General features: G+C 43.9%; 2 protein-coding genes across 2 annotated transcripts in view; one reads left to right on the forward strand and one right to left on the reverse strand.

Moving 5' to 3' along the window:
* The window catches only part of LOC130871818 (heterogeneous nuclear ribonucleoprotein A3-like), a 197,910-nt gene that overhangs the window by 158,162 nt on the left and 21,072 nt on the right, over window positions 1-18,676 (reverse strand). The window lies entirely within an intron of this gene.
* The window catches only part of Frmd4b (FERM domain containing 4B), a 332,706-nt gene that overhangs the window by 85,048 nt on the left and 228,982 nt on the right, over window positions 1-18,676 (forward strand). The window contains exon 2 of the mRNA XM_057768449.1: window positions 11,547-11,675. The gene's annotated coding sequence lies outside the window, so the exon portion shown is untranslated. The remainder of the gene's footprint in view (window positions 1-11,546; window positions 11,676-18,676) is intronic.

Genomic DNA, 18,676 nt, shown 5'->3' on the forward strand with positions numbered 1-18,676 from the left:
GGACATTATGGTCCTCAGTCCTGTAGGGTTCTGTCTTCACTGTGGGCAAATAGGAATGGTCTGGGGAGATGCTCAGTCAGTAAAGAGCTTGCCACAAGCCTGAGGACCCACATGATAAGAAAGCCGGGCATGGTTGGCTGTGCTTGTAGTTCCCCCACTTGTAGGATGATGTAGGGGGCAGGGGCAGAGGCAAGTGGCTTCCTTGACCCGCCAGACTAGAAGTTTCCAGGTAAAAGTGAGAGACTTTATTTCAAATAAATAAATAAATAAAAAAGAACAACGAAACAAAATAGATGTCACCCTAAGGCAGGACAACTGGAGTTTACCTCTGGCTTCTGCACTCATCTAACTGCACACACATTAGCATACGTATGTTTACATGCAAAAGTTAAAGAAGTGGGGACTAGGGAGATGGCTCAGTGGTTAAGAGCACTTGACTGCTCTTGCAGAAGTCCTGAGTTCAATTCCCAGCAACCACATGGTGTTTCACAGTCATCTGTAATTGATCAGATTCCTTCTGGTTTGCACAAAAACAGAGTACTCATATACTAAAATACTTGAATAAATAAGTTTTTAAGAAGATAATTTTAAATGGGGAAAAAAATAGATGAGGTACACAATTATGGGTGGTTGGGTGGCTCTTGTCTGGTGGTTAGGAATGATTTCTCTGAGAGCAGACATCTGAGCTGAGGGGCACACACCAAGAACCAGAATAGAACTCATTTCTGGAAGAGGAAGCTACAAGGTCTGGAGTCCCAGGGTGAAATTAGCCAGGGATGGTTAGTGTTCCTAAAGAAAACTGGGGTGGTTGAAGCTTCATGAATAACACATGATATGAGATAAAGTGCAGGGTTGGGCAGGGCTAAGCCAGATCATCCTCTGACCTCCACACATATGTCTCACAGACGCACAGCACAGGGGAGGGGGGAGATGAACACACACAAAATTACCAAAACCGCACAGACTTTACTGGAAGTCAAAAGGAGGGAAATAGAGGATAGCAAAAGGAAATGGTGTTACTACAACTGATTCACTACAGGAAAAACACTGTTGGATTCCTAATTCACACTTCATGCAAAACCAAACTATGAGGTGGATCAAGAAGCTACATATAAGGAAGAAAAAGGTGAGAATAGAGGTTATCTTCATGATGTGAGAGTAGATTTTATAAATTATAAATGTGTCACTTAAGACTACATAGATTTCAGTATAATCAAAATATGTAACTTCCACATGAAGTGTTAACATAAATTAAAAGCAAATGACAAACCGGTGGAAAACATTGGCACCCCCAAATCTCTAGCATAGCCCTCACCATCAAAGGGGAATTCAAAGCACCCAAGGGAATGGATGCTCTACTAGTTGATGTCTTCCTAGCGGGTCACATGAGCCACAGACATATGAACCAGTTTCCCACATCACTAATACAATCAAATCCCCACAAGCTTAAAGCACAGTGAGACAGCATTTTATAGCCACCAGAGTAGCAGAAGGCTGAAGGCTGACGGTGGCATTTGGCAAGAAGTAAAGGCAAACAGGCACTTCAGCTGTGGCGCTTGGCACTGGAGAGCAAGCTGTCAGCCTCACAGATGCACACCCTCTGCGACACAAAGATCCTACTTTAAATTAGACGCTGTTTGAAGAGGTGCCTCTTGGTGCTTTGTGGGGGACAGGCCTGATTGTTCCAGATACTCGTGTGCTGTGCAGAGTTTAGCGTCCCTGTGGTCCCATTCCAGGCCACAAAAACATTAACCCGAATTTCCAAATACTCAGGGGAGCTGGGGGAGCCCGAGGAGAAATTCCTGCTCATGTCCTTGCAGTGTGGACTTGTGCTCGGACAGTGTGAACTCTACACAACACCCACGGTTGCACAGAGAACAATCCAAAATGTGCTGTGTCCTCGTCTGCTTTCTGTTGTTGTGATAAACACTATGGACAAAAAGAACTTGGCTTGCCGGGCGGTGGTGGCGCACGCCTTTAATCCCAGCACTCGGGAGGCAGAGGCAGGCGGATCTCTGTGAGTTCGAGACCAGCCTGGTCTACAAGAGCTAGTTCCAGGACAGGCTCCAAAACCACAGAGAAACCCTGTCTCGAAAAACCAAAAAAAAAAAAAAAAAGAACTTGGCTTTACAGACAGTTGTGCTCCACCCCAGACTGTCTGCCTCCTGTCTGAGCCAGGTGGAAGAGGAGCCTGTGCCGTACACCCCTACTACCACTCGGTGCCGCTCTGTCACGTCTGCTCTGGATTGAGACCCTCTGAAACCATGAGTCATCATACATCCTCCATCCCTTAAGCTGATTTGTCCTAATATGCTGTCACAGGGACAGAAAGGTCACTAATACAGTGTGCACTGTGGTGTCCGTTATTCTGACAAAAATTCTATATGGACAGAGCATGGGCTATACAACAGTTATAGCAAATACATGCACACATAGATATTTTATTTAATTCATGATAGTGAATTATCATATACCTGTGATGGCTCTTTTTTTTTTTTTTTTTTGGACTTTTGAGACAGGGTTTCTCTGTAGCTTTTTTGGTTGCTGTCCTGGAACTAGCTCTTGTAGACCAGGCTGGCCTCGAACTCACAGAGATCCACCTGCCTCTGCCTCCCGAGTGCTGGGATTAAAGGCATGTGCCACCACCCACCACCACCCGGCTTGGCTCTGTCTTTTTTAAAAGTAAAGAAAGGATGCGAAATCAGTGTGAAAGGAACATTTAATCATTTTCAGTGTGGCTCATGCATGGAGTTTGCTATTTTACCTTGTCTGTGTTACTGTATTTTACCCGACCACCACCACCACCCCGTGGACTGCTATGGAGACAGCAAGTAGAGCTGAGTCAATGAGAGAGGCTGAAATAGGGCCCTTGAGTAATGGACCCCTCTGTGGCTTTAAACTCCCAAGAGCAAGGGATAGCCTTTGTGCCCTATCCTGCCTGGTTGTGTGTGTCAACTTAACACAAGCTAGAGTCATGACAGAGGAAGGAGCCTCAGTTGAGGAAATGCCTCCATGAGATCCAGCTATAAGGCATTTTCTCAATTAGTGATCAATGCGGGAGGGCCCAACCCATGGTAGGTGGGGCCATCCCTGGGCTGGCAGTCCTGGGTTCTATAAGAAAGCAGGCTGAGCAAGTCAAGAAGCAAGTCAAGAAGCCACACCCCTCCGTGGCCTCTGTATCAGCTCCTGCCTCCAGATTCCTGCCCTGTTTGAGTTCCTGTCCTGGCTTCCTTTGGTGATGAACAGCAATGCTGAAGTGTAAGCCCCATAAACCCTTTCCTCCCCAACTTGCTTTTTGGTCATGGTGGTTTTGTCACAGCAGTAGAAACCCTAACTAGGACATGTCCCATGTCTTCATGACCCGGAAGTCCTTCCTAGAAGGGCACTCCCTCGGAGCTCTCCCTACTTTCTGGGCTGTGAAGTTGTCATCTAAGCAAGCCAGGCATTTGTCAACTGTTAGGTTCTTTAGCAAAGTAGCACATTTTGTTGATTCAAAGGAATGGGTCGTCATCCTCCCATCTACTTTCAATCCTGTAATTTTTTTTTCTGATACGTTGTCCTTCTGGCGGTAAAATATATAAAGCGCTAAAGTTCCCGTTTCAAAACGTACAGTTTCCATAGCATAAGTACTTTTGCATGGTTGTGAAGCCTCAACTAGCAGCCATGTTCCAACCTTCATATCATCTCAAACTGAACCCCTTTTCTCCTTTAGTGATCATGCCCACCCCTCAGTTCCTCCTTCCTGACTTCCTGGTATCTGCTATTTTTTTGTCTCAGACTCAGCACTGTCTGTCATCTGTGTTTTGATTTCTTTAATTTAGTGTACTATTTTTAAGGTCCATGCCCATTTTACCATGTGTCTACATTTTATTCTTCTCAGGGTTGAATAACCCTCCACTGAACCGTGTGCCTCATTTTGTGTACCCATCTGTCAATGGAGCTCTGAACTGTCTTTTGCTTTAGCTATTGTGGAAAGTGCAGCTGTGAACATCAGGGCACTAAGATTTGCTCACACCCCTACTCTGAGGCACAGGCCTTAGAGGGGTCGCTGAAGAACCACGAGGGATGTTTGTGACTATTCTTTTGGGTCTGAAAACTCTTTATCATTCCACAGCATCCCACATTCCCATTAGCAGTTCCGGTTTTTCCACACTGTTGTCAGTTCTGGTTGTTCCCTATTTTTGACAGCCACTCAGATGGGTGTGAGGTCATTCTTGACTGTAGTTTACTCAGTTTCCTTAGTAATCGGTGTGAAGCATTGTACATGTTTCTAGACTAATTGATAGCATCTTAACACTCAGCCTGGATTCAGCATGCTCTCAGATGTGGTACACAGAACATAGGTCTTATTCACAGGTTCACTGGGGGTGGGCAGCTGGGGAGGGAGACTCCCTGGCTACAGAAGCTGCTAAGCACTGAAGCCAACATCAGTGGCTTCTTATCATATGCATGTTTAGTGTCTGCAAATTCAAGAGATGGGTGTGAGATGGCAACCTTGATTTCCCCGTGCTTTGGTCTCTGTGGGAGGTTTTTCCAAGCGTTTTATGTGTAGAGCGATTCTGTTCGTTAATGCCGAGCATCTTTTTATGTCGATGATTTACCTGTGAAGCTAACTGTTTCAAGCGCTCAAAGAAAATTTATCCCTCTCAACTTTGAAGGCAAAGCTACCTGTGCTTGGGCTGGTGTGGTGTGCTGGGCTCTGCCACCGGATTCTGCTCAAGGGATTTTTTTCAGTGTTGCATTTTATTGTATACAGTTTTACTTTACACTTACATAAAAACTATTGTCAGTGTAAGGCACAATTTAAAATTTTACCTATGGGGATAACAAGATATTTCAATGGGCAGAGGTGCTTGCTCCCAAGCCTGAAGACTCGAGTTCAATCACCGGAACACACACACACACACACACACACACATGCACAAGCATGCTTACACATGTTCACATACATACACAGACATGCATATACACATACAAATGAATTGATAAATAAAATGTAATTTTATTTTAGAGCTAGAGAGATGGTTTAGCAGTTAAGAGCACTGGCAGTTCTTCCAAAGGACCCAAGCTTAATTCTCAGAGTTTTTGCAGATATGGTGTCCTCTCCTATCTGGCCTCTACAGGCATCTTAGTTTCGATGTTTTAGAAAACACTATAACCAAAAGCAACTTGGGAGGGTGAAGGATTTATTTTATCCTTCAACTTCCAAGTCATACTTCATCACCAACAGAAGTCATTTCAGAAACTCAAGGAAGTAACCTGGAGTCAAGCCACGAAGGAATGCTCCTTAATTGCTTGCTTCTTGTGGCTTGCTTAATCTGCCTTCTTATAGATCCAGGACCAATTGACCAGGGATGGCACTACCCTCAATGAGTGGGGCCCTCCCACATCAATCACTAATCAAGACAGAATTGCCTGCTGCCTGATACATGGAAACATTTCCTCAATTAATACTCCAACCAGATGACCCTAGCTTGTGTCAAGTTGACATAAAAACAAGCCAGTACAATTAGTCTGTTAAAAAAAATAGTTCTAATATAATTTGCTTGATGTGCTTGTAAAAAGAGGAAGAGTAAACACAGAAAGAAGCACCAGGGCTGCACACACAGAGGAAAGATCATAGGAAGAAAGTGCAGGACAGCCATCTGCAAGCCAAGAAAAGAGACCACATGCAAGTCACCCTGCCATTGCCTTGATCTTGAACTTCCAGCCTTCAGAACCACGAGGAGATAGTTTTTGCTCAATTCAGTGTGGGGGCTGTCTCATATTGTTATGGCAGCCCTAGAAAAACAATGCTGTCGTTGACCCAAAGTCATTCATCCTAACTCATTGAGAGTTTGTACTTCTTGTCTCATCCTCAAGGACTTAATATCACAAATATCTTCTGCTGACTTCTAAGAATTAAGTTGTATATTGTACCACATTTATGTGGTCGGTATGTCCCCTGATTTTTGAATGCCCCCCTTTAAAGAATCATTATAAAATAGATTCCTCTACTGTTTGTATTGGTTACTTTCATGTCACTGTGACCAGAGTACCCAAAAGAACAATTTAAAGGAAGGGACAGACTTACTGTTGCTTCCTAGTTCTGGAGGGTTCAATCCAAGGTTACTTGGCTCCATCCACTTGGGATAGAATACCATAATGGGAGAGCATGTGGTAGGGGAGGTTCTCACCACATGATGGACAAGAAGCAGAGAAAGGGGGCACTGGAGGCCTAGAATAACCTTCCAAGTTAGACCACCCCCTCCAGCTAGATCCCATCTTCAAAATTTATAGTTTCCCACAAGTGTGTCACCATCTGGGGACCAAGCGCTCAAAGCAGGAGGAGCCTGTAGAAACCACAATGATGCTCTACGTCCATTTCTTCTCTGTTCTATTTAGCTCATTCTAAATGCTTTCCACACTGCTTCTATTCCTGGGCTCTGGGGTTCTATTTCTGTGGCTTATTGAGCAGCTCGTCACAGACAGGAAGTTGGTGTGTATATGGGGAGTCATAGTATCTGAGAACTTACTGTGTGCAACCTCAGACAGGGTTTCTCATTTTCCTGGCTCGGTTTCCTTATTTTCAGGCTATATTAATGTGTGTGTTATTTTCAGATTTCCAGGAAGCATTAGTGCCATCATAAGTGATGGGTATGGCATGCTGAATGTCTTATGGTTGGTCTTCAATCAATGGTAGCTATTCTAGGTAATTGGGAAGTCTCTGTTTATTTCCCCTTGTGGTCAAAGTTTATATAAGCTGTGTGATGTTTGCTTACCTAAGATATTTAACAAGTTTCTTATGCTTGGTGTATGCGATATGGCTTGGTATATCAGCACTAAATGCTTGACTGCTTATGGAATTTCTGTCACCTGGTGGATACATCAAAGACATAGCACAAGATGTAACAGAATAGGAAGTATGTAAGTCTTTGAAGGTGACTGTGTTAGCTTTTGCATGTCTCCTCTTATTGATCCTCATTTATCTTATCTACAAAGCAGGGGGATTATTTTCGGGGTTTCTGCCCTGCCTGGTTCCCACAGTCCTTAAGTCTCAAAGAAATCACACAGAGGTCTACAATAGCTGTAAACTGATAGGCCTAGTAGCTCAGACTTCTTATTAACTCTTATAACTTATATTAGCCCATTGTTCTTGTCTGTGTTAGCCACATGGCTCAGTACCTTATTTGGCGAGGCAGTCATATCTTGCTTCTTCTGTGGCTGGGGCAGGACTGCAGACTAGGACTACTTCTTCCCAGAATTCTCCTGTTCTCATTGACCCAGCTCTACTTCCTGTCTGGTTGTTCCACCTATTTTTCCTACCTGGCTACTGGCCAATCAATGTTTGTTTAAAATATAAGTGACAGAATACAGACCATTGTCCCACACCAGGGAGCTTAGTCTAGAATACATCTCTATGTAATTTTTCTGAAACCAATGGTTTACCCCCAAAATCATGAGGGCCAAGGGAAAGAACAGAGTTCTTTCATTCTCTTCTTCATATTACCCAATTCTTTCTACCAATCACTACCCTGTCTAAAAACTAGTTCTCACTATTTAAATCAAATTTTATTGGCTTTGCTTCTTTGCGGAAGACAAGGTCTCACATGAAAGTCAAAAAGCTTAGAACTTGCAACATAGCCTAGGCTGGCCTTGAGCTCCTGACAGTCCTCCTGCCTCAGCTTCCTGAGTATTGGGTTTGCAGGGAGCCACGTGGCCAACTTCTGACATTTTGACGTTTAGTTAAAATAGCTAACACAAAAGCAGCCTTTATCAGCTTTGGGATATTAAAGTCAATGAACTTGTGCCTGAAACAACTTGGAGTGTCCTTCTAGACGGACACCGGAAAATGTTGCATGGAACTCCCCACCTGCACTTTGTTTTATTTGAAACTGATCTCCTAAAATATTGAGTTTCTGCCATGGTTTAGACATGGGGTCTTGAAATGACTCTTGTGTTAAAGCTCTCAGTTGATGGGCCCTGGCTTCATCAGTGAATTTGTACATTAATGAATGATTAAGAAGCCACTTGTTCATTTCCCGGCCACCCAGACTTACAAAATAATTACACAGAAACTGTATTAATTAAATCACTGTTTAGCCCATTAACTCTAGCTTCTTATTGGCTAACTTTTACATCTTAATTAAACTCATTTCTATTAATCTGTGTATCACCACATGGCAGTGGCTTACTGGGTAAAGTTCTGTCCAGCACCTGTCTCTGGCAGGGGCTACCTGGTGCATCTCACTAATCTCCACCTTCCTTTTCCCAGCATTCAGTTTAGTTTTCCCTGCCCAGCTCTATTCTGCCTGGCTATAGGTCCAAAACAGTTTCTTTATTAACCAATGGTATTTCCAGCATACAGAGGGGAATCCCACATAACTTCCCCTTTTCTGTTTAACTAAAAAGGAAGGCTTTAACTTTAACATAGTAAAATTACATATAACAAAACAAGTATCAGGTAAGAATTATAGTTAAATCTATTTTATTTTTTAATCATAATTAAAGAAAACTATAACTATATATTTTTCAACTCTATCAAAGACTCCAGAAGGATATATTACCGAAGTAAACAGGAAGTGCATTGTAAACAACTTCCAAAACTCTAGAATTGACAGAGACATCTCGCTGCCTGGACAGTCACACAAAGTTTTTCTGTACTATTGAGGCATCCATCTTTAGCCTACTGGACCATAGTAGTTGGCAGACTTTTCCACGAAGCAGGAAATTTCAAAGACAGTTCCACCAATATTGGCAGTTTGTCAGTCACTTTCTTCTGTGTCCTGCAGAACATCCAACAGACTCTTTCATTAGGCAGGAACCCTGAATGACCATCTCACCTTTAGGCAAGTTCAGCAGTCATTTCTCTGTGGGTCCTGCATGTCCAGTTCATACAGCATAGCATCAAGGAGTTAAGGCAAGAACAGTTTCTTGCCCAAATGGCTAACCAATTCCATAAAGAGCCTCTTCGATGCCTGTCATCCTCTTAAAGTAGATTGGTGCTGCCAGGAACAGACATATCTCATTGTCATGAAAAGTCCTAACTTCCTAAAACATTTTAAATGCCATATTCTGAAGGTCTCTCGAAGATTTGAAGAATACCTAAACAACTATGTATCCAGAAAACCTAACTAACATGATTACAAGTTTGGCTATTAGAGATGACTCTCTATTAAGCTATATTTCTTAAATATAAATTACATTTTTAAATGAGCTGTACCTACAATACCTTAATTTAGAGGAGAAATATACATATAACAAAAATGACCTTAAATTTGTATCAATAAAACAAAATCCATATCAATGCAAATTATTCATATCTATATCATATTCCCCTTTAAATGTAAACAAACATGTATAAACAATCATTTAGGGAACTTGGGCATAGTTCTTCTCCAAACTGCTTCCTGATTTTCGTTGGGTGAAGTAATTTTGGGGGGTATTCATGGTGACCTTGGGGGTCTTGGTCCTTCAAACCACATTAGTCTTGAAGGATTCCACAGGTTCTCATCCTCTGTGGAAACAAAAGCAGAACCCCTTTTCCAAAGCAACATATCCTTAGACCCAAATTTTTAAATAAAGATACCTTTATTTTAGTTTAGCTTAGCAGCACATACAATGAAATATCTGTCTGTACTTAACTCCTTCACAGTCAAAAAACTCAAAGACAACGCAATAATATACATAATCCAGACTCTCTATGTCTATTTTATCTTTATGTGGCTTATTTTTCTTTCTCTATTACTTTTTCTACAAGTTTAATATTTATTATATTATCTTTACTCCTTTAATATGTGACTGCCTGCATTCTTTTCTATTACAGTCACTGTCTTATTCTTTTTCTTCATCCCAAGCCTACATACATTTTTAAAACACAGTGTTTCATTTAGAGGTCTGTTATGTCTAAATCTGTCCTTATTACAATCTTTAATCCTTTTCTGACCAGGACGGCTTATTTTTTTTTTAATGCTAAGTGGGCGTGGCTAGGGACGAGGCTGCCTCTGAGAGCCAAGCACATTGCCCCGTTTTTAGGCCCCATGTTGCACACCAATTTGTAGTAGGGGGCCACTTGTTCATTTCCTGGCTGCCCAGATTCCTGAAATAATCACACAGAAACTGTATTAATTAAATCACTGCTTGGCCCATTAGCTCTAGCTTCTTATTGGCTAGCTAGTACATATTAATTTAACCCATTTCTATTCATCTGTGTATCACCACATGGCAGTGGCTTACTGGGTAAAGTTCCGTCTGGCCTCTGTCTCTGGCAGGGGTACATGGCATGTCTCACTAATCTCCACCTTCCTCTTCCCAGCATTCAGTTTAGTTTTCCCCACCTAGCTTTGTTCTGCCCTGCTATAGGTCCAAAACAGTTTCTCTATTAACCAATGGTATTTTCAGCATTCAGAGGGGAATCCACATCAGAAGGCAGGGAAAATATTTGAAAGTGGGGCCAAATTTGAGTCATGAGGATGGGTTCCTGATGGTCTCGAACCCCCCCCCTTTCCGGAGCTCTGTTCTTCCTGTGGTGACAGCCTTCTCTTCATCCACATGTTCCTAACACTATGATGTTCTCTCTACCTCATAGCAATGGGGGAAGCCAAGATGGAGCTAATCCTCTGAAACCATGAACAAAGATTTCTTCCTTTGAACTCATTTAAGATCTTTGTCACAACAATGAGAAATTGACTGGCACGGTTTCTGCATGGGAAGATGGACTTGTTCTCTGGCATCTATGAGCAAAGTGAGGCAAAGGTGCTTGTAGGAAATCATGTTGAGTTCCTTCTGCTTCCTGCACCACCTTGACCCTCATGCTTGTGTCCAGAGAGGGTATAGAAGTTGCCAAGGGGATAGGGAGACAGGCGTCTCATTCATCCACACAATGGAACAACAGAAGCCCCATCTGCTGCGTCTGCTCTCCTGGTCTAGTGTTTTTGTGCCGCTGTGTGAAGCAGTTTGACCACACAATTGACAAGGGGGCGGTATGTTTACTGACTGAAGCAGAGTCTCCAGAGGAAATCCATGTCATTTATATTGAGTGTGACAGATACATCTAAATGGTCTCAAGGTACAATACCCACAGTGACGGTTAATTTGGCAGAATCTACAGCCAGCTTCATCCTTATCACAGCCATTATCTGTTCAAAACTGGAGTCGAAGCTGCCGTGCTGGTTTCAGTAGTCCTGAGACACGAGTCTAAGGTGCTATTATCCTGAGTTCTTGCCCCTATCCTGACAGCCCTGATTATATGGTAGGTAGTTTGCTGCATTTCAGAATCTCCTCCTGCAGAGACCAGGCAAGCCTGACACCGGATGCCCACTGACATGTGTCAACATGGAAGTCAAATTGCTGTCACATCTTCAGTTGTTAAGGAGAATGGCCCAGTTTCATGTGTGTCTTGAGAGAGTTTTGTTCTAAAATGTCTAATGATGTGACTTCTTAAAACTGTGTTTAAACAGTAGCCCAGCAGGGGGAGTTAGAAAGAAATGGGAACTATCACTGACTTAAGACTGATGGTCCTTCCACGTGCTGCACAAATGACTGAGCCTCTTTGCTCTGTGTTCCAGGTTTTGAGGAAAAACCTAGAAGAAAACGATGTGGGGAAGGAAAAGATGACATCGGCGCAGGGCCGACAGAACCCGAGGATCCTTCCATTGAGAACAGACTGAGGACGCAAGCGAAGCCGCTGGTCAAAGGTGTGTGATCGCTTCTGTGAATACCAAAGCCTTGGATGTGTCGGTTAGCACACTCGGAGGCATCCAGTGGGGATGGAGTAAAGCTCACACTACCACAACCATGCAAACATCTGTGTTAGCATTGATGAGGATGAAAGGATACATATACCCTTCCATGTTGAAATAAAAGCAGATGTCCCAAAGTTGAATGATAGACTTCCATTTTATAGAGGTTCTCATCTCAGAGGGAAAAATAAATAGAAACTAAAAGAAAAAGGGAAAGATTTAAAGTAGCAACTGTACTGCACTTTAGACAAATTGCCTGTGATATTTTGGTAAAATTATGTGCAGCCATTCTATTTGTGATTTTTTTCTTTAAAAGTGTATGTGTGTGTGTGTGTGTATGTGTGTGTGTGTGTAAGGGGCATTGTGCCTACATGTATGTCTATGAACCAAGTACATGCCTGCTGCCCACCGAGGCCAGAAGAGAGCATCAGAGTCCCTGGGACTAGAGTCCCCTGAGATAGTTCTGAGCCGCCATGTGGATGCTGGCAATCAAACCAAGGACTCTGGAATAGCAGTTGGTACTCTGTACCATTGAGCCATCTCTCTAGCTCCAAATTATTTCCTTTGTATTCACAGTTAAACACTTAACCAGTTCAGTTCAGGTCTACTGGACAGATGAACAAAGCTAATGATTGATATTTAATAACAATATCTTCCATGTGTACAACATACACAAGTGGGTTTGGTCATCCATTCCTTTTTTCTCTTTATCTGATCCTCACAACACAGCCCCTTCAGCACTAATGTCCTATTGTTCTTTTTAAATAACTCACTGGATCCAACTAGTGCTGTTGCCCATACGTGCTCAGGCATGGAGTCATCCCCTAGAGCATGGGCACCCTTCCAGGGCCACACCCCTAAAGAAAATTGGCTGTTCCTTCCCCAGTAGCCACCAGCTGTCAATAGTGCTTCAGGTGGGGCTGGGCCTCTGGGTTCTCTCCTCTAGTCATGCTGGGAATTTTGACTGGCTTGTAACTCTGACTCCTATTCCTCCTTCCCACCTTTCCATGATTCTGTCCTCTTTCCCTATGTCTTAGGGTAGGGTGGGATTGATATAAATGGCCTGGTTAGGGCTAAACATTCAACAGTCACTTATTCTCAGTTCGTTGACCTATTACAGATAGTATATTGGAAAGCTGAAATGGCCATTGAATCCTAGGTTTGGTATCCAAACTCTTCCCACAGAACCGGCTAGAAAGGCATTAAGAACTATGGAAACTCTACTGTGGGCTGCTGAAATAGTTCAGCGGTGAGAGCACTCACTGTACAAATCTGAGGCCTGAGTTCAAATGATCCATACACATGTAAGAACGTCAGACATGGCTCTCTGTGTGTGCCTTTAATCCCAGCACTGTGGAGGCAGAAAGAGGAGAATCCCTGAGAGCTGCTAACTGTTAGCCTAACAGTTTTAGTGAAAGGCCCTGTCTCTAGGGAATAAGAGGGAGACCATAGAGCAGGGCAGCCATAGACGCATAGGTTTGAACGTTGGGTCACCAGGGAGTGGCACTATTTGTAAGGATTATCAGGTATGACCTTGTTGAAGGAAGTGTGTCACTGTGGGTGGGCTGTGAGGTTTCAAAAACCTTAGCCAGCCCCAGTGTCCTTCGCTTTCTACTGCCAGCGGATCCAGATGTAGAAGTCACAGCTACTTCTCTAGCGCCATGCCTGCCTACATGCCATAGGCTTTTCAGACTAAACCTCTGAAAGTATAAGCTGGCTCCAATCAATTGCTTTCTTTTATAAGAGTTACTCTGGTCCTGGTGTCTCTTTACAGCATAGAATAGTGACTAAGACAGCACCTCTTATCTTTCTCTGTTCTACCTTCAGCACGTGCACAGCGCTGGCACAGGTATGTACACATCTGTACATATACACATATACACACGTATACACACACATGCATCTGTATACAGACAGACACATAAATTTAAAAGATAACAGCACTGAGCAGTTACTCCACCTCCAATAGAACGGCTGGATGCTGTTTGCAAACAGTGCAGTAGAGAAGTATTTCATTGTGCTGGTAAGGACACACCATGGCAGGAATGTGAAATGACGCAGACACTAAGAAACAGTGGAAATAGTACAGCTGCCTCTCAGAATATCTAACAGAATCGCTATACCCATCAGAACCTCACCTCTGACTATCTACTTCAAAACACTTGACAGCAGGGACCAAGACATTCTATCCCTGGTTATAACATTTCTTCCACTATGTTGCTTTGACAAAGTCTAGCTGGGTAGCACACGCTAGCCTTGACCTCACGACTCTCAGTGCTGGGCTTATGCTTGTGCGCTTCCACACCTGGCTCTTCAGCAGTCCAGTTAACAATGACCAAAGGTGAAAATCCCCCAAAGGCTAAGCAGTAGTTGAGTAGATAAACAAAATCTAGGCACACGGTCCATAGAATACTTTTCGGCCTTAGAAAAGGTGTGAAATACCCATGTTACGAGGAAGAACACGGAAGGCAACCAGACTAAGAGAAAAGCACAGTTAGGAGAGAACAAGTGAGTCCACCCCTCTGGGTGTCTAATTCAGTCTCAGGCAGAGACAAAGCAGGGGAGGGTTTCCAGGAGCTGTGGAGGGAAGTGGAGAGTGACTGTTGAGGGCCTATAAACTGTAGAGTGCCCATTCTGGAAGGGGGAAATTCTAGAGACGGAGCAGCGCTGGCTGCACAGTGTGCATGTGCTCAGTATATTGAGCTGCACACTTAAAATTGCCTTCGTGGGCCAGTGAGAGGGGTCAGAGGGTAAAGGCACCTGACACTAAGTCTAAGGGGCCTGAGTTAAAGCCCCAGGATCCAATTATTGGTGTCTTGGTTGGAATTTTTACTGCTAAAGTGAAATACCATAATCACAAAGCAAGTTGGGGAGAAAAGGGTTTATTTGGCTTCCATGTCATAGTCATCACTGAAGGAAGTCAGGATGGGAACTCAAACGGAACAGGACCCTGGAGGCAGAAGCTGAGGCAGAGGCCACGGAGGGGAGTTGCTTACTGGCTTGCTCCCCATGGCTTGATCAGCCTTTCTTATAGAACCCAGGACCACCACTCTAAAGGTGGCTTCACTCACAATGGACTGGGCCCTCCCCCATCGATTATTGATTAAGAAAATGTCTTACAGGCTTGCTGTAGTTGAGGGTTCCTCCTCCCAGCTGACCCTAGCTTGTGTCAAGTTGACATAAAACTAGTCAGCACAGTTGGAGAGAGGGAACCAACTCCTGAAAGTTGTCCTCTGACCCACATACATGTTGAAAATAAAATAAAATAGATAGATGTAGGTAAATACAAATAAAAAATAAGGGATTTTTGACTATGATTTTTTTAGATGCTGACAGAAATTATTTTTCAAAGGAAATATATCAATAGTTTAAAATGTCACCTTAATACATTTTATTCATTGCCAAGTTTGCTTAGTAATTTTGTGACCCCCAAATAAAAAGTACAATATTTTGATGTACTTTTTGTGGCAGGGGAGGAGAAAGAGGGACAGAGTCACACATGAATGTGTGTGTACATATGAAAGCCAGAGAGGATGTTTGTTTGTTTTAGTGTGGAAAGTGGACTTGGCCCAAGTACTCCATGCTGGGGAGTACAAGCACGTACCACCATGTCTGGCTTTTTAAAAAGTGGGTTGAGCTAGCTCATGGGTTGAGCGAAGTTTTGCTCTTCCAGAGGACTGAAGCTTGACTTCTAGCACCCACATCAGGCAGCTCCCAACTGCCTGCCACTCCAGCTCTGGGCTTCTTCGGCCACCTACACTCATGTGCACAAACCTACATAGACGCACACTCATACACACGGTTTAAAAACAGAAGAAAGGCTCAGTGGCTAAGAGCTCTTGTTCTTACAGAAAAACTAGGTTCAGTTCCCAGGACCCCTGTGTCAGCTCACAACCAACTATAACTCCAGTTGCGCCTTGCAGCTTCCATGCGCACCAGGCACACACATGGTGCACAGAGATACATGTGAGTATAACACATGTACACATAAAATTTTAAAAAATAAAAACAAAGATTCTGGGCAGGCTCAGGAAATCAAACTTAGATCCTTGTGTCTGTAAAACAAACACTTTGCCTGTTCAGCTATTTCCTCAAACCCCAGACCTTTCCCTCTGAAGTGATGCTTCATACTCCCAAATTAAAAAAAGTGAAGAAAAGGCAACAAATTGCTCATTAATTTCGGGTCATTGAGTTAATTACTTTACAAATATTTGCTCATTGAAGCCTTAAAATGGGAAGACATTGTCATTTCCATTTCATGGATGACATCATTGAAAACAGAGAGGTTAGTTAACACACCCAAAGTCACACAGAGTTTGGGGGCGGGGACTCCAGAGCTGCTGACCTCCAAGTCACTGTGTCTTACCGACTCCCACTCTGAAAGCTCCGGAAGCAGGAAAGCCCTGTAGGCTGTGTCTGCATTTCCAGCCTTCCTTCTTGGAGGCTTTATCTGAAGAACTAGAAGGCCTTGAAGGTATTCAGTTGTCTGCAGTACAGCCTCTCGCCTGAGGTCTACAAATGCTTCGTTTACAGCTAGAAGAAGGCGCTTTAACTTTTAGACTTTTATTAACTCCTGTCAGGATGGAGAACAGAGGAAGGCTGCTTACCAAAACTGTGGGTTTTCGGGGCCCTTGGCAGGGAGATTTGGTAGACGAAATGTCCATGAAGTTTCCATATTGTAGGGAAGAACCGGAGCGCACATTGCTCCCTTCCTCCGAAGGTCCACCACTCACCACTCACGGGAGACATTTTAAGAAAAACAACCATAGCTGTGGTTAAACAAACTGGGGTGTTTCAGGGAATTTAAGTTACTTTACTACAAGAATTCTCAGACATTTAGAAAACACGGCGAATCGCCTAGGAAAAGATGGAATCTATAAAGATTATATAATATAAAGTTTTTCTTAGCTATTTTATCCCGAAGTCCTCTCATGAGGGGGGATGCCACATTTTCTGACAGGCTTTTTTTTTTTTAGTGGAAATTTTGCAGACCCACCGCTAGGGGTCAGTCGTGAGCCACCCAGCGCCACCCCTGCTCGCCTCCCCTATCCTCACTGATCATGCCACCAAATGCCGCGTCACACACCCGAGGCAGGCTGGCATTTTAAGACTTTTCTAACACTCAAGGGAGGTATGGGAGAGGCAAGAAAACGAGGAGTCCTCTAAACAGCCGCACTGTCAGAGACTCTGCCTCGAATCTCTGCTCCCTGGGGCATGCCGGACTCCATTTCTCCTGGGGACACGGGGCCATTCTGTCATCGCAGGAGCCCCTATGGGCCTCAGGTGGTCTCTGAGGAGAAATCCCTCAGATTCTGTGAAAACCGCACCTCCTCTTCAGGTTCAAGTTTCTGTTTCCTGTCAGGCGGTGTGGCAGCTCTGAGGAAGCTGCTGGGAACCATGGTGGAGCTTGATCAGTACCCCAGGTCTGACTAGGGCTGATATGCCCTGGCGGGAGCTGCACTCCCTTCCCATGTCAGGACAGACATCACCAGTCCCCCAAAGCACCCTTTGTTCCCAGAATTCAAACCGGTCTCAGGATCCCTTCCTGACTCGGGCAGGTATTTTTAATCAAAGACTACAAGTTAACAGGACTAGAAAACTCTCCTAGGAGAAAGCTAGGATGTAGGTTCCTTCCACGTTTGGCGCCTTCTCTGGTGATTTTTATTGACTTTTTCTAAAGTTCTACTGGACCTACACACACACACACACAGAGATTGGCCAAATACGGTGGCACATACATGTAATCCCAGTCTTGGGGAGGCTGAGGCAGGAATATCATGAATTCAAAGTCCTGTTTCAAGAAAATGATATTTTGTTTTGACCTTTCTATTTCTGGCCCGTGGTAAAGAGTACGTCTCTATAGACCCCAGACCCAGCTGATCTTTACTGTAGCTTCCCCGTGATGGCTCACTCAGGTGCCACCCCTGATGGAGACGGGGATGCTGCATCTACCACAGGCCCAGACCTGGGCCAGCCTGTGGCTTGCCTTCTGATTCCAGGTAATGTCACCTGACACGTGCCCGTTTTAATTAGTAAGTCCATGGGATTATCGAGTTCTGTGAATGACGTGCTGAGAAAACCGGTGTGTGTGTGTGTGTATGTGAAGTGTGCACACACACGTGTGTGCGCACGTGCATGGTGTAATTTCAGCAGAACCTGTGTCAGGTATGTTCTGCAATGGTCTTCAAACCTAGCTAGCATCCGGCAGGCAGGCTTGTTTCTGCTAAGTGCTGAGCACATCTTTAGCCTTACGGAATAAGAGGCAGAACAGCATAGCCACTAAGCGTGGCTTCTGCGGTGAGGTGGTGCTCTCTCCTTGGCTTAGTTGGAGCACTGGAGTCTCCGGTGACTTACACTCATCACCTACATCATGTGGCTCATTTGTGTTGCTAGTGCTGTACATTCACATTGTACTGAGTATTATACTCCACAGGCCACTGTGAGGATTGAAGAGAGATGGGAATTTGATAGTATAATTAGCAGACTTTAAAGTACCCGTAGGACGCCACAAAGCCACGTTGAAAAATGAAGACAAATCAACCCATGTGTGAGCTTGAATTCCAATTCAGTCAGCTGTGAGATCCCACAGCTAGGCCCCGGGTCAATATTTAATTCACAGATGGTGACATTGGGTGTGAACTTTCCCCTTGTGGCCAGTAGGGGGTGGTGCCGGTACATTACACTTCCAGAACTGGCTTCAGGACAGTGTCTGGGTTCACTTAGGTGAGAGAGAAAATAATGAGCAACCACGTTCAACTTCGCTGTTCATTCTCTAGGAGATTTCCTGGGAAATTTCACACCATCCACATTCTTATGACAGATGAATAGATTGACATTTGTTGAAGAGCTTCCAAGAAGTGCTTAGGGAATTTATAGTGTGTGGGGAGGGTAGGGGCATGGGCACATTGCATATTGGGAAGAAAGCATCGTGGAAATACTACAATGAGGGATTAACT

The sequence above is a fragment of the Chionomys nivalis genome, chromosome 1 (assembly GCF_950005125.1).
Source record: "Chionomys nivalis chromosome 1, mChiNiv1.1, whole genome shotgun sequence".
Lineage (NCBI taxonomy): Eukaryota > Metazoa > Chordata > Mammalia > Rodentia > Cricetidae > Chionomys > Chionomys nivalis.